Source organism: Echinops telfairi, unplaced genomic scaffold, assembly GCF_000313985.2.
Source record: "Echinops telfairi isolate 266 unplaced genomic scaffold, ASM31398v2 ScPeMD7_655;HRSCAF=1070, whole genome shotgun sequence".
Classification (NCBI taxonomy): Eukaryota; Metazoa; Chordata; class Mammalia; order Afrosoricida; family Tenrecidae; genus Echinops; species Echinops telfairi.
Genome location: NW_022104553.1, coordinates 30,228,529 through 30,241,277, shown reverse-complemented (window position 1 = coordinate 30,241,277; position 12,749 = coordinate 30,228,529). Strand labels below are relative to the sequence as shown.

General features: G+C 45.3%; 1 pseudogene; it reads left to right on the top strand.

Annotated features, from left to right (window-relative positions):
* The first annotated feature begins 1,573 nt into the window (after positions 1–1,573).
* Positions 1,574–8,587, top strand: LOC101648789 (annotated as a pseudogene).
* Positions 8,588–12,749: the final 4,162 nt, after the last annotated feature.

Sequence of the window (12,749 nt, the reverse complement as noted above, 5' to 3'; positions counted from 1 at the left end):
TGTGATAGGTTCATATCTATCCAAATACATGGAAATCCAATCAATACAATTATTATTCAGATTTATGCAGCAACCACCCAAGCTAGTGATGCAGACATTGAAGAATTTTATCAACGACTTCAGTCGGAAATTGATCAAACACACAATCAAGATGTATTTGATAAGTGTTGGCAATTAGAATGTAAGAGTCGGAAACAAAGAGGAAGGAACAGTAGTTGGAAAATATGGACTTAGTGATAGGAATGAGGCTGGAGATAGCATGATAGAATTCTGCAAGACAAATTACGTTTTCACAGAAAATACCTTTTTTCAACAACACAAATGGAGACTCTATGGGTGGACTTCTCCAGATAGAGTACACAGAAATCAAAACAACAACATCTGTGGGAAGACACGATGGAAAGGCTCAGTATTAGCAGGTAAAACCAGGCCAGGGGCTGACTGTGGAACAGACTGCAAATTGCTCCTATGTAAGTTCAGATTGAAGCCAAAGAAAATGAAAACAACTCCAAACAGAGTCCAAATATGACCCGGAGTGTATTCCACCTGAATTTTGAGAACACCTGAAGAACAGATTTGATGGGTTGAACATTGTGGTAGTTACATAATCTGGTGTCAATTTGGGACTTGAGAGGATTAAGAGTGAAGGGGTGGAGCCTAGTCTGTCAATTGGATCATAGCCAATGAGGTCTCTGTGTGGGCATGGCCTTCTCCTGAGAATTCTGGGCACTCCTTGGAGGCAGGAGACCCACTGTCTCTCAACTCACTCCCTTAGAGACACTCTGCTGAGAAGACACATGGTTCTATGCCCCGGGATCTGGAGAAACCACATGGGTCTACCCCGATGCAACCAGACCTCTGGAGCTGGAGAAGCCACATAGAGACCCCTGCCAGTGCTGAGATGCTTACAACGCCACTGGATCCATGAGACTTCCAACCCATTGACCTGTGGTCTTCCTGCATTTGGCATCACTGCATGTATTTCGTGAGTCTGAAGAGGACTTTATAGAGTGGTATCAGGTGTATGGGCTAATATTGGACTTGTGGACTTGATTTGGACCGGACTGGGATGTTTTCTCGATATTCAATTACTCTTGTGTATAAACCTCTTTCTTATACACATATGTGTGTCTATGAGTTTGTTTCTCTTGTCTACTTGGACTAACACCAACGCTAATGACAGAAGACTTGATAAGCTGTGGGAGGACATCGAGACCATCATTCACGGGAGCTGACTGCTGCAAAAAGTCATTTAACAGACCAGGAAAGAAAGAAAAGACCAAAGTGGAGCTGAAGAGACTCTGAACCTGGCTCTTAATCATAGAGCAGCTAAGGCAAATGGAAGTCAAGTCCACGAGCTGAATGGAACATTCTGAAGGGCAGCTCGAGAAGCTGAAGTGAAATACTATCATGAAGATGTGCAGAGAAACGGAGGAACCCATTCAGCATATCTTAAATTGAACTCAAGATAAAAATTCAAGTCTGGGATTTGTAATATTGAAAGATTCAATGGGCAAAAGATTGAACGATGCAGCAAGCATCAAAGAAGATGGAAAGGTCCGGGAGGCCAGGCATGAAGATCAAGAGGCAGAAACAAGCCAAGAAGCATCTAGGCTTCTTGGGCAACAATTTCGGAGTTGGTGAGCCCCACCAGCTGTTACTAGAGCGTGCCTTCTGGCGGGCGGTGCTGTGGGGCTGCATCCAGCTGCGGGAGCAGCTGCTCCACTACCTCATGACCAAGACTCAGCTGTGCACCATTAGACTATGTAAAGAAAAAAAAGGAAAATTAAAGTGACTCATAATCCATGGATAAAGGAGACACTAAGCTGTTTATTGAAAGGCTGTGAGTTCAAACAGACCCAGAGGCACCGCCAATTGCAGCCTGGGAAACATTACAGGCAGGTCGACTTTGTCACGTGTGTGGGAAAGGAGTTAGAAATGCTGGGAGAGGAATTATAGGGGGCAAAACTGATTGCCCAGAAATGCTAAGTTTGAAATTGTCCCCATTTCAAGAATGCAGTGAGTGGACCCCAATGTCTGTTTTCCATGGTCGATGAGAGACATTCTTATCCTTCTTTTGTGGCAACACAGGATCAGAATTTGCCTGTGAAAATAAAGAAAAGGCCTGGAATTCTCTCCTGTTCATTATTCAGAACACGGTCATCCTGGGCAAAGCTTCTTGCCAATCCATTGCCTTTGGTAAAGCAGTTGGGGCGGGTCCGCTTGTCTCTGGGAGTGAAAGAAAAGCAACCAGCCACTCAAAGAAGAACAGGGGCCAGTAAAGAGCAGAGGAAGAGAAAACTCCCCAAACAAAATCAAAGCAAAAACCAATGGCCCCAATCCTTTTCGTCGTCTGAGACAAAAACAAACCCCTCCACAAACACCAGATGCAAAACCATCTTCTGCTTCTGGCAAGACAAGAAAAATCCAGAACAGAAAAACCCTTTCAAAAGTGCTTTCTGAAAACCAGAAAAAGTCGAAGGGTAACAACTCCTATGGATTCGTCAAAAGACTTTCAAACGTGTTAAAAAAAAAAGTTGAGGTACTTGTCATAAAAGATGAACCGTATTTTTTATAAGTAAGCGTGGGCCCATCAGCTTCTGCCTACAATGATTTGTCAAATAAAAAGAGTGAACAGGAAATGAAAAAGAAGATGGAAAGAACACATTGTATCAAAAAACAAAAGAAAACACCAGACAAGTTACAGTTAAATAATTTCAAGAGGTGGTATATGAGCAAGAACTAAGGGCACTGAGGAAGAATTTCAAGCTGCTCTGAAACTATTAGCCAAAAACCAGGCTCCAGGGTTTGATGGAATACCAATGGAAATGTTTCAACAAGTCAATGGAACACTGGATACTCTAGTCTCTGCCACGGCATTGGGAAGACAGCTACTTGGTCAAGTGACTGAAAGCAATGCATATTTGTGCCCCTTTCAAAGAAAGGTGATCCGACAGCATGTTCAAATTATAGAACAATATCATTAATTTCACGTACAAGTAAAATTTTGCTGAAAATCATCCAACAAAGGTTGCCGCAGTACATTGACAGGGAGCTGCCAGAAGTTCAGGTGGGATTCAGAAGAGGAAGTAGAACAAGGGATATCATTGCTGATGTCAGATGGATCTTGGCTGAAAGCAGAGAATATCAGAAAGATGTTTGCTTGCGTTTCATTGATTATGCCAAGGCATTCGACTGTATGGTTCATAACAGACTATGGACAGCCTTGAGAAGTGTTCGTCTGGGTGGACTAGAGAAACAAATCCAGACACTCACATGTGTATAAGAAAGAGCTTTATATAAAAGAGCAACTGAATATTGAGAAAATATCCCAGCTCAGTCCAAATCAAGTCCATGAGTTCAACATTAGCCTGTAAGTCTGATATTAACACATGGATTCCTCTTGAGACTCCACAGGACACGCAATGATACCGAATGGAGGAGGATCACTGGCCAGTGGTGGATCCAGTGGTGGTGGAAGCATCCCAGGCCTGGTGTGGGTCTCCATCTGACTCTTCCAGTTCCAGGGCTCTGGCTGCCATCACTGTGGCTTCTTGTGGCTTGTCAGCAGGAATGTCTCCCAGGGAGAGTGAGTGTATCTGGTCTCTAGTGAGCTATTTCTCTCCTTTGCGCCTCCAAATGAGGTCATCAAGCTGCAACCTGATTGACCACCCCTTTGCAAGTTGATAGGAGAGTGTGTAACTGCCACAAGAAGAATAGCAACTCTAGAACACTTCATTGTGCTCCTGCAGAACCTGTACATGGACCAAGAGGCAGTTGCGCTAAACAGAGCAAGGGAAAACTGCATGGTTGAACATCCAGAAAGGTGTGTGTCGCTTTAGAGCTTTCCAGCATCCTTATTCACTCTGTATGCTGAGAAAATAATCAGAGAAGCTGGGTTATACGAAGGAGAATGTGGCATCAGAACGAGAGGAAAGTTGAATAACTTGCGATACGCCCATGAAGTGAGGAGGACTTGAGGCACTTGCTGATGAAGATCAGGGATCTCAGCCTTCAGGATTGCAACTCAATGTAAAGACGACCAACCCCTCACAACTGGACCAGTAGCTACGTCATGATGAATGGAGAAAAAGTTGAAGCTGTCAAACGTTTTGTCTTGCTGGTCAATGCTCCTGGAATCAGCAGGCAAGAGATCAAAGGACTCGTTGCATTGGGTGAATCTGCTGCACAAGACTTCTTTAAAGTACTGAAAAGCAAGGATGTCAGTTTGAGGACTAAGGTGCGCCCAACCCAAGCCATGGTATTTTTCAATCACCTCATAGATGCATTTGAATGGTGGTCTGGAGAAGACTGTTGAAAGGACCACGGACTGTCAGAACGCCCCCTAGAGGTAAGGATGGTGAGGCTCTGTCTCGCTTCACTTTGGATGTGTTATTAGGAGAGACCAGTTCCCGGAGAAGAGCATTAAGCTTGGTACAGTAGTGGGGCAGCGAAAAAGAGGAAGGCCCTTGATGAGATGGATCGACCCAGTGGCTGCAACCATGAGCTCAAAACGTTAAGAACAATTGTGAGGATGGTGCAGGACCAAGTAGTAGTTCCTTCTCATGCACATAGGGGGCGCTGAACCACGTAGTAGTTCCTTCTCATGCACATAGGGGGCGCTGAACCAAGTAGTAGTTCCTTCTCATGCACATAGGGGGCGCTGACTTGGCAGCCCCTAACCTCACCATCAAGTCCCAGAGACCACCTCAGTTGAATGAATGGTGGAAAAAAACCACAACAAAACAAGCCAACGAAAAGCCACAGGCACTTGTAGCGGAGCCTGGGTCATAAGCCAGCACCCCAAACACCCTCAAACAAGCCTCTTGGAATTAATTGCCTGGGATTCCATGAACATAAAAGCTAAGTCGGCTGCTTTGCTAAATGATGAGCCGGCTTTGGAAGCTCTGTAGTTGGCACAGGCAGTACCAGGATGGCCACGAGGTATCCAGGTCTGGGTGGCTGGCAGCTTGTTCTTTCAACACCTTTGGTGCTGTCTGCAGTGACACCCTCTTTTTCCCCAGTAGCTTTGGGATTATGGGGATTAACTGGTTCCTTCTGGTCCCTCCTTTCCTTTCAGGGGAATGGGAGCCTGGTAATAATTCATTTATGTGTGTGTGTGAACATTTTATTGTGATATTGGTGTAAGTTTACAGGACAAATGAATTCTCCATTCAGCAATTTATACATACTGTGCTTCACGACATTCACTGCCATCCCCTCCGTGGAACAGCGTCTTCCTACTTCTTTCCTGGGTTTGCTGTGCCCACGTGCCCTTCTCTCCAGGCCCCCTCGTCCCTGTGAGCTTTGTTTGGGGAAGATACTGCTGATCTGAGGAGTATATTCCTGCTCCTGAGGGGATTATTGCTCACTTTACAGGTCTGATATTGTTTGACTGTAAGGTGAGTAATAATTCCATTGTAAGCCCTTGCCTTGACATTTCCCAGAGTTTACAAGCCGGATTGGATCCAGCACTTTATGATCTGAGGATGGGTAGGGTTTTTCAGGCAATGCTGTAAGGGGATCTCATTTTCTTCTGCCAGGGATTTGCCACTGCAGGGAAGTTTCACATGTATTCATTCAAGCTGAGACGAGATCCTGCTTCTGAAATCTACGTGTCACCCAAATGTAAGGAGTGTAAGAGTTGATTATTATTATCAGACTTTTTTTTTTTTTCCATTTTGGTTCTAATTTGTTTCCAAGTGGCAGGCAGTGGATCATTGGGAAAAAAAAGCGAACCAAACCACAAACCAGAGCCGGTGTTTTGGGGTATCTCAGTGGCCAAAGGCCACCCCTTTGCAGTAGACACTTTGTAGTTGAACGAGTCCCTTAGTGGAGTTTTGCAAATGTAAGTGGAGTCAGCCTCCAACGCCCTGGTGGCAGGTTTAACCAGGCTTGTGTGAAAGGCCAAGAGCCCTGGTATTGTGGTGGTTACCCGTGGGCCTGCTGACTGCAAAGTCAGTAGTTCAGAACCACTCGCTGCTCCAGGGGAGAAAGACTTGGCGTTCTACTGGGGATACAGTGGGTTACAAGTTGGGCCGTGGATTGCCAGGTCAACAGTTTGAAACCGCCAGCTGCTCTGAGGGAGAAAGAAAGGGCTTTCTACTCCTGCAAGAGTCATAGTTTCAGAAACGATGGCAGGGCGAGTTCTTGTCCATGGGCCTTGTCCTAACCTAGAGGGTCTCTATGAGTCGGGATCGAGTCCATGGCAGTGAGCTTGGTGGTGTAGTGGGTTGGCAATTGGGCTGCTTACTGCAAGGTCAGCTGTTCGAAACCACCAGCTGCTCCGCAGAAGAAAGACGAGGCTTTCTACTCCTGTACCCAGCCAGTTCTGCCCTCTTCCTATGAGATGACTTCCACTCGATGGCAGTGAGTTGTTTGGTTTTGAATAAAAGGTCACCTTCCCCTTGGTCTGGGTTGGGACATTTTCTGTTGTAAGTAAAACAAAGCTAACACATACTAGTTTCTTCTAAAAATGGACCCCCCTGCCAGCAATTTGATTCTGACTCTGAGTGACCCTATTGGACAAGGTAGGAGTGCCCCCTGTAGGTTTTTGAGACTATAACTCTTTTTAAAAAATAATTGTATTCGGGTCTCATACAACTCTTATCACAATCCATACATACCTCAGTTGTGTAAAGCACATTTGTACATTCATTGCCCTCATCATTCTCAAAACATTTGCTCTCCACTTAAGCCCCTGGCATCAGCTCCTCATTTTTCCCTGCTCCCTCTCCGTTCTCCACTCCATCATGGACCCTTGATAATTTATAAATTATTGTTTTGTCATACCTTACACTGTCTGACGTCACCCTTCACCCAATTTTCTGTTGTCCATCCCCCAGGGAGGAGGTTATATGTACATCCTTGTAATCTGTTCCCCCTTTCCACTCCACCCTCCGGTATGGCCACTCTCAGCACTGGTCCTGAAGGGATCATCTGCCCTGGATTCCCTGTGTTTCCAGTTCCTATCTGTACCAGTGTACATCCTCTGGTCTAGCCAGATTTGTAAGGTAGAATTGAGATCATGATAGTGGGGGGGGGTGAGGGTGGGGTGGGGGTGGGCAGGAAGCATTTAGGAACTAGAGGAAAGTTGTATGTTTTATCGTTGTTGCACTGAACCCTGACTGGCTCGTCTCCTCCCCGAGACCCTTCTGTAAGGCGATGTCCAGTGGCCTACAGATGGGCTTTGAGACTATAACTCTTTATGGTAGCAGAAAGCTCCCTCTTGCTCCCAAGGAGACCTTGCTGGTGGTTTTGAGCTGCTGACTGCAGCTCAATGGGTGACCACTATGCTGTCAGGGATCCTGGAAAGGGACGTGGTTCTTGGTAAACAGAGGGTCAGAAATGCAGCACCTGTCCCAGGGCAAAGTTGAGAAACTGAGATGGATTAGGGGAGCAGAAGAATGGAAATGGGACACAGGAGAAAGTTAGATAAGTGGTGTGTTACATTGTGGGGACTGCAGCCAATGACACGAAAAAAAAAAGTCTATGATTTGCTGAATGGAAAACTGATTGCTTTGCAAACCTTTTAAAAAAAAGTTAAAAAATTAAAAACCGCCAACAACAAAAAAAAAGATCGACTAGGTTACTGTCTTGTAAAGGGATGGATGAACTTATTATGCAAATAGGTTGTGTAGAGCCACCCAGTAGGATTAAGTTATCTAGAGAGAATTGATTGAGGACTATGCAAATCGAGGAATTCTTGTTTACTGAGGGGATTGGTCAGTGCATGATCTGACTGGACTGGGAGCTCCGTGCTTTGGAATTGAATATAAGTGCCAAACCCACAGACATGGAGAGGGGCTGCTTGGAGGGCAGTCATTGTTTGGATCTGGGGTCCCTGTGCTGAGAACCTCCTAGACAGAGGAGAGAGAAAGAGAGAGCCTAACACTGAAGACCGTGTGCTCCAGCAAGAACCCTTGGTGTCACAGTAGAGCCAGTGACAGAGAAGTGATGGCAGTTCAAGAAGAGGGAACCAGGATTGTCCATGTGAGGCAGATGCGTTGGTCTTGAAGACCCATTGAGCAAGAGAGCGGTGAGTGCCTTTGGGTAGAAAGCTTGCTGGCAGAGTACGGTTTCTCTAGGCGATTGCCAATGGACCTTCAGAGGGTTACAGCTCTTGCCCAAGCAGGCAGAGTTCCAGAAAGGGACCTGTTGGCTGGCACATCCAAGAGAAGGGCCACCAGTGTGTGGGCACAGCTGCAAGAAGGGTCTGTTGGTGGGTAGAGTTGCAAGAAGAGCTTGCCTGTGGGCACAGCCAAGAAGAGGCTGAGGGTTGTTGGAAGCTGTCCTGATGGAAGAATTATGCCCTGCCTCCCAAGGTGTATCCTGTTACTTAGAACTTGAACCCGATCCTGAGTTGTCTCCGATTACTTCCTTAATACCCAATTTAATTGTGCCCGTGAGCTCTGGGACGTCGTTGGGACAAACGATTGAACTCAGCAGAGAAGGAGAGAGTGCCATGGGGGGTGAGGGTGCTCGAAATGGTGAAGACGTTGGAGAATGGAGGCCTGTTTGACTTCACCTCATAGGAATCTGCTGACCTTGATTCTCATTCCTTCTTCTGGATGCAGATGAAGTCTGACGCGAGTAGATTACACTTTGAAACTACCAGTTTATAAAAGGCAACAAAGGGGAAGAGCAATAAACTCGACTATATTAAAATACATACTTCTTTAGTGAGGGAAAAAGACTGAGCCAAGTAGATAAAGAATGTTCTCTTATACATGGGCCCCAATTTGGAGGGCACGTGAAGCTAGGGGGGATGATGATCCCATAGGCCCTGGAGAAATGTAGGCTTGGGTAATTTCCTAATGATCATTGTAGAACCTATATTTGTTTTAGAGCATTGATTGCATCTTGTGACATGGTAAACACCTGCTAGTCTCCTTATAATCAGTGTAAGAAACTTGTTCTTTTGACATTTTTATTTATTCATATTTTTGGGGGAAACTTGTTCTTCTATATTAATTTGTGGGGTCAGGACTGAACTCTGAAACAGCTCAGAGGAGGAACGTGGTTGTTTTTCCTCCTGCAAGCGATTGCAGGAACAAACTTAGCATTTCTCACATCAGCCTGGCCTCTCTTTTGGACTCCAATGACGCGCTCTCCCAGATCCCTTGAAGGCTGGCAATAAAACGACACTGGGAAAAAAGAGAGAAGAGCATGTTCTCTTACCTAACCACTGCAGTGATAAAATCAGAGAAGCTAACGTCTTAGTCATGACTGTAGTAGTGTTGCCTCTTTCCTCGAGCTCAGGAGCGAACAAAGGATCACTCGTCCTTATTGTCCTTATTTCGTTGTCATGTCTCTGGCTTCCTTTAATCGGGAGCGTTTTGCAGCTTTTCTCTCTCTTGACCTTGACATTTTCGAAGAGGATCATTTTGGAAAGGATCCCAACCTTGGTTTTGATGTGTCTGATGTTTCCTTGTCCGCTTTTTTCCCCAGCTTAATGTTTAATCCTGTGGAAGGTGAAGCCTTTTAAAAAAATAAGGAAGGTCACTGTACCAATCCTACCTTGGACTTCTGTGAATTCTGTGGGAGAAAATGTTGGGGGAAAACAACAAAATCCCCACCCAAACTGGCTGCTATGGATCTGATTCCAACACACGGACCCATGCCACGTCCAGGGCAAGCGTTCCGTCGGGTCCTCTTGGCTTAGTCTTTTAGGAATCGGATCACCAGGCCTTTCTTCCATGATGTTCCACAGTGGTTTCATATCGCCAATCTTTAGGTTAGTGGTTGAGCCTAATTTGTTTGCCACCCAGGGACTTTGCTTAGAAGAAAGTCCTTCCAACTTCCAGTGTCTTTAAGCTTACCTCAGCTGGCTCATGTTGTACTTGTCCGTTTGTGCTTGGCTAACTTCATTTAGCATCATTTCCTCCAGTTCTTCCCATGTGGCGATATGTTTCATACGTTCATCACTGCTTTTTAGTGATGCATAGTACTCCATTGTATGTATGTACCACAGTTTTTAAATCTATTCATCTGTTGATGGACATTTAGGTAGCTTCCAACTCCTTGCAATTGTGAACTGTGCCAGGATGAACATTGGGGCACAGATGTCTGGCTGTGGTTTGTTTCTTGCCTCTTCTGAATATATGCCCAGTAGGGGGATTGCTGGGTCATATGGTAGCTCAGTTTCCATCTGTTTTAGATATCATCAAATCGATTTCCATAGTGGCTGTACATCCTTACAGGTCCACCAGCAGGGATGAGAGTTCGTATCTCACCACAGCCCCTCCAACACTTGTTGCTTTCTGATTTTTTGAACTGGGCTATTTTTGAGGGTGTTAGGTGGTATCTCATAGTTGTTTTAATTTGCATTTCTCTTATGGCTAATGATCGGGAACATTTTCTCATATGTTTGTCGGTCATTAGGCTTTTTGCCCCTGTGAAACTTCTGTCCAGGTCCTTTGCCCACCTCCTCAGGGGGAAGTTAGTTTTTCTCTTATTGTAAGCTTGCAAGGTATTGTAGATTTTAGTAATAAGGCCTTTGTCTGATGTGTCATTGCTAAAGATGTCTTCCTAGTCTGTGGGTTCTCTTATTACCCTCTTGGTGAATTCTTTCGATGTTCACAGGTGTTTATCTTCAGTATATTCCACTTGTCAATTTGTGACTCCTCTGTATTCGTATCCTTCCCTATTTCCAATAGCCTATATATTCCCTGTGCCAAGGTTCTCAGGTTTGTCCCAATCCCCTCATTAATGGCCCTAATTGCCGCACTTCTTTTTTTACATAGAGTAATATCCACTTCTCCAGCAATGTACAAGGAACCCTGATGGCATAGTGGTTATGTGCTGGGCTGCTAACTGCAAGATCAGTAGTTCAAAACCACCAGCCACTCTGCTGGGGAAAAATGAAGCTTTCCACTCCCATAAAGAGTTATAGTCTCAGAAACCCAAGGGGCAGTTCTATTCCATCCTATAGGGTGGCTATGCATTGGCCTCGACTCGATGGCAGTGAGTTTGAGTTTTTGATGGCTCTATGAGATTTTACAAATACATAGCTTCTTCTAACCACCACTGCAGACAGGCTCCGGAAAAATCCCAACAACCCTGGTGCTCTCCCTTCATGGTCAGATCCTCCTACTCACCACGCCTGGCAGCCATGAATCCTTTCTTGATTTAGATATTTTTTTTAGTCTTTTCCAAAATGTCATGTAAATGGAATCCGACGGTATATCACCTTTTGCGACTGGGTCCCTCTCTTAGCATAATGCCTTGGAGACTCATCCAAGTTGTGCCCATCAATAGTTCATTCTTTTTATTGCCGACTAGCTCCACTGTCGGGATGGGCCAAAGGCCATTCATTTATCTTGTGAGGGACATTTGGGTTGTCCCCCCTTGCTTGACTTATGAACGAAGCGTCGGTGAATGGTCGTGGATGGGCGAACATTCGTTTTGGCGCGAACATAAGTTGCCATTGATAAATACTTAGACGGGGGCAACGCTGGGTCGTCTGGTTAAGTGTATACTTAACTTTGAAGGCACCTGCCTCCCTGTTTTCCAGCGTGGCTGTGCCATTCCACATTCCCAGTAGCCATCCCCAACAGTTCTTCTTGCTCCACATTCTGACCAGCACTTGGGGTCCTCAGTGTTCCCCCAGCTCCGCCTCCGTAGTTTCCTCCTTTTATACTTCATAAGAGATGGGACAAGAATGGCCAGCGCGCTCCTTGGAGGCAGGAATGGCGAGCTTGCATCTTACGTCCTTTGGACATGTTGTCAGGAGAGACCGGTCCCTGGAGAAGGCTATCGTGTTTGGTAAAGTAGAGGGGGCAGCGAAAAAGAGGAAGGCCCTCAAAGAGATGGATCGACATCGTGGCAACAACAATGGGTGCAAGCATAGGGATAGATGGGCGGATGGTGCAGGACAGGGCAGTGTTTCGTGCTGTTGTACATAGGGTCTCTATGGTGGGGACCGGCACGATGGCATCGAACAATAACCAGGAGATTGATTCAAAACACACCCTACACGAATCTGTCTCATTAGGGTAATAAAACCAACCATACCATTCCCAAATGGAATTATAACCACAGGCATCGAGTTTATGATTTACAGCACCTATCTTGAGGGGCACACAGTTTGATCCATAACAGTGGTCTACAGCTGTTTCGTACTGCCTCTGGCTTCAGCGTAAGGGTCGTGATGGCCTTGTAAAATGAACTTGGAAGTGTTTTCTCCTTTTGTCTGGTAAAGATTGTGAACAATTAGTCCTATTTCTTCCTTAAATATTTGGAACAATTCATCAGTAAAACCACAGAGGCCTGCAGTTTTCTTTTAACCAATTCAATTTCTGTAATCGATAGAGGATTATTGAGTTTATACCTTCTTGGTGTGTTTTGATAATGTGTTCTTTCAACTAACTGGTCCATTAGGTTTGAATTCATGTACATAGATTTGTTTTCAGTATTCTCTAAGCGTCCTGTATGTAGGGCCAGTCATCTCATTTGGTGAAAAACTAGTCTTAGAAGAAATATAACTGGAAAGCTCCTTAGAAGCAAGGATGGTTCCACTGACCTGGCTTCCCTTGGACATATCATCAGGAAAGACCAGTCGCTAGAAAAGGACATCATGCTTGGTCAGTGAAAATGAGGAAAACCCTTAAGGATCTGGGTTGACACAGTAGCCTTCACCATGGGCTCAAACGTATCCAGGGCCATGGAGATGGCCTAGGACTGACCAGGTCTCATTCTTTCATACACAAGGTCACCATGAGATGGAGCCTACTCAATAGCCATTAACA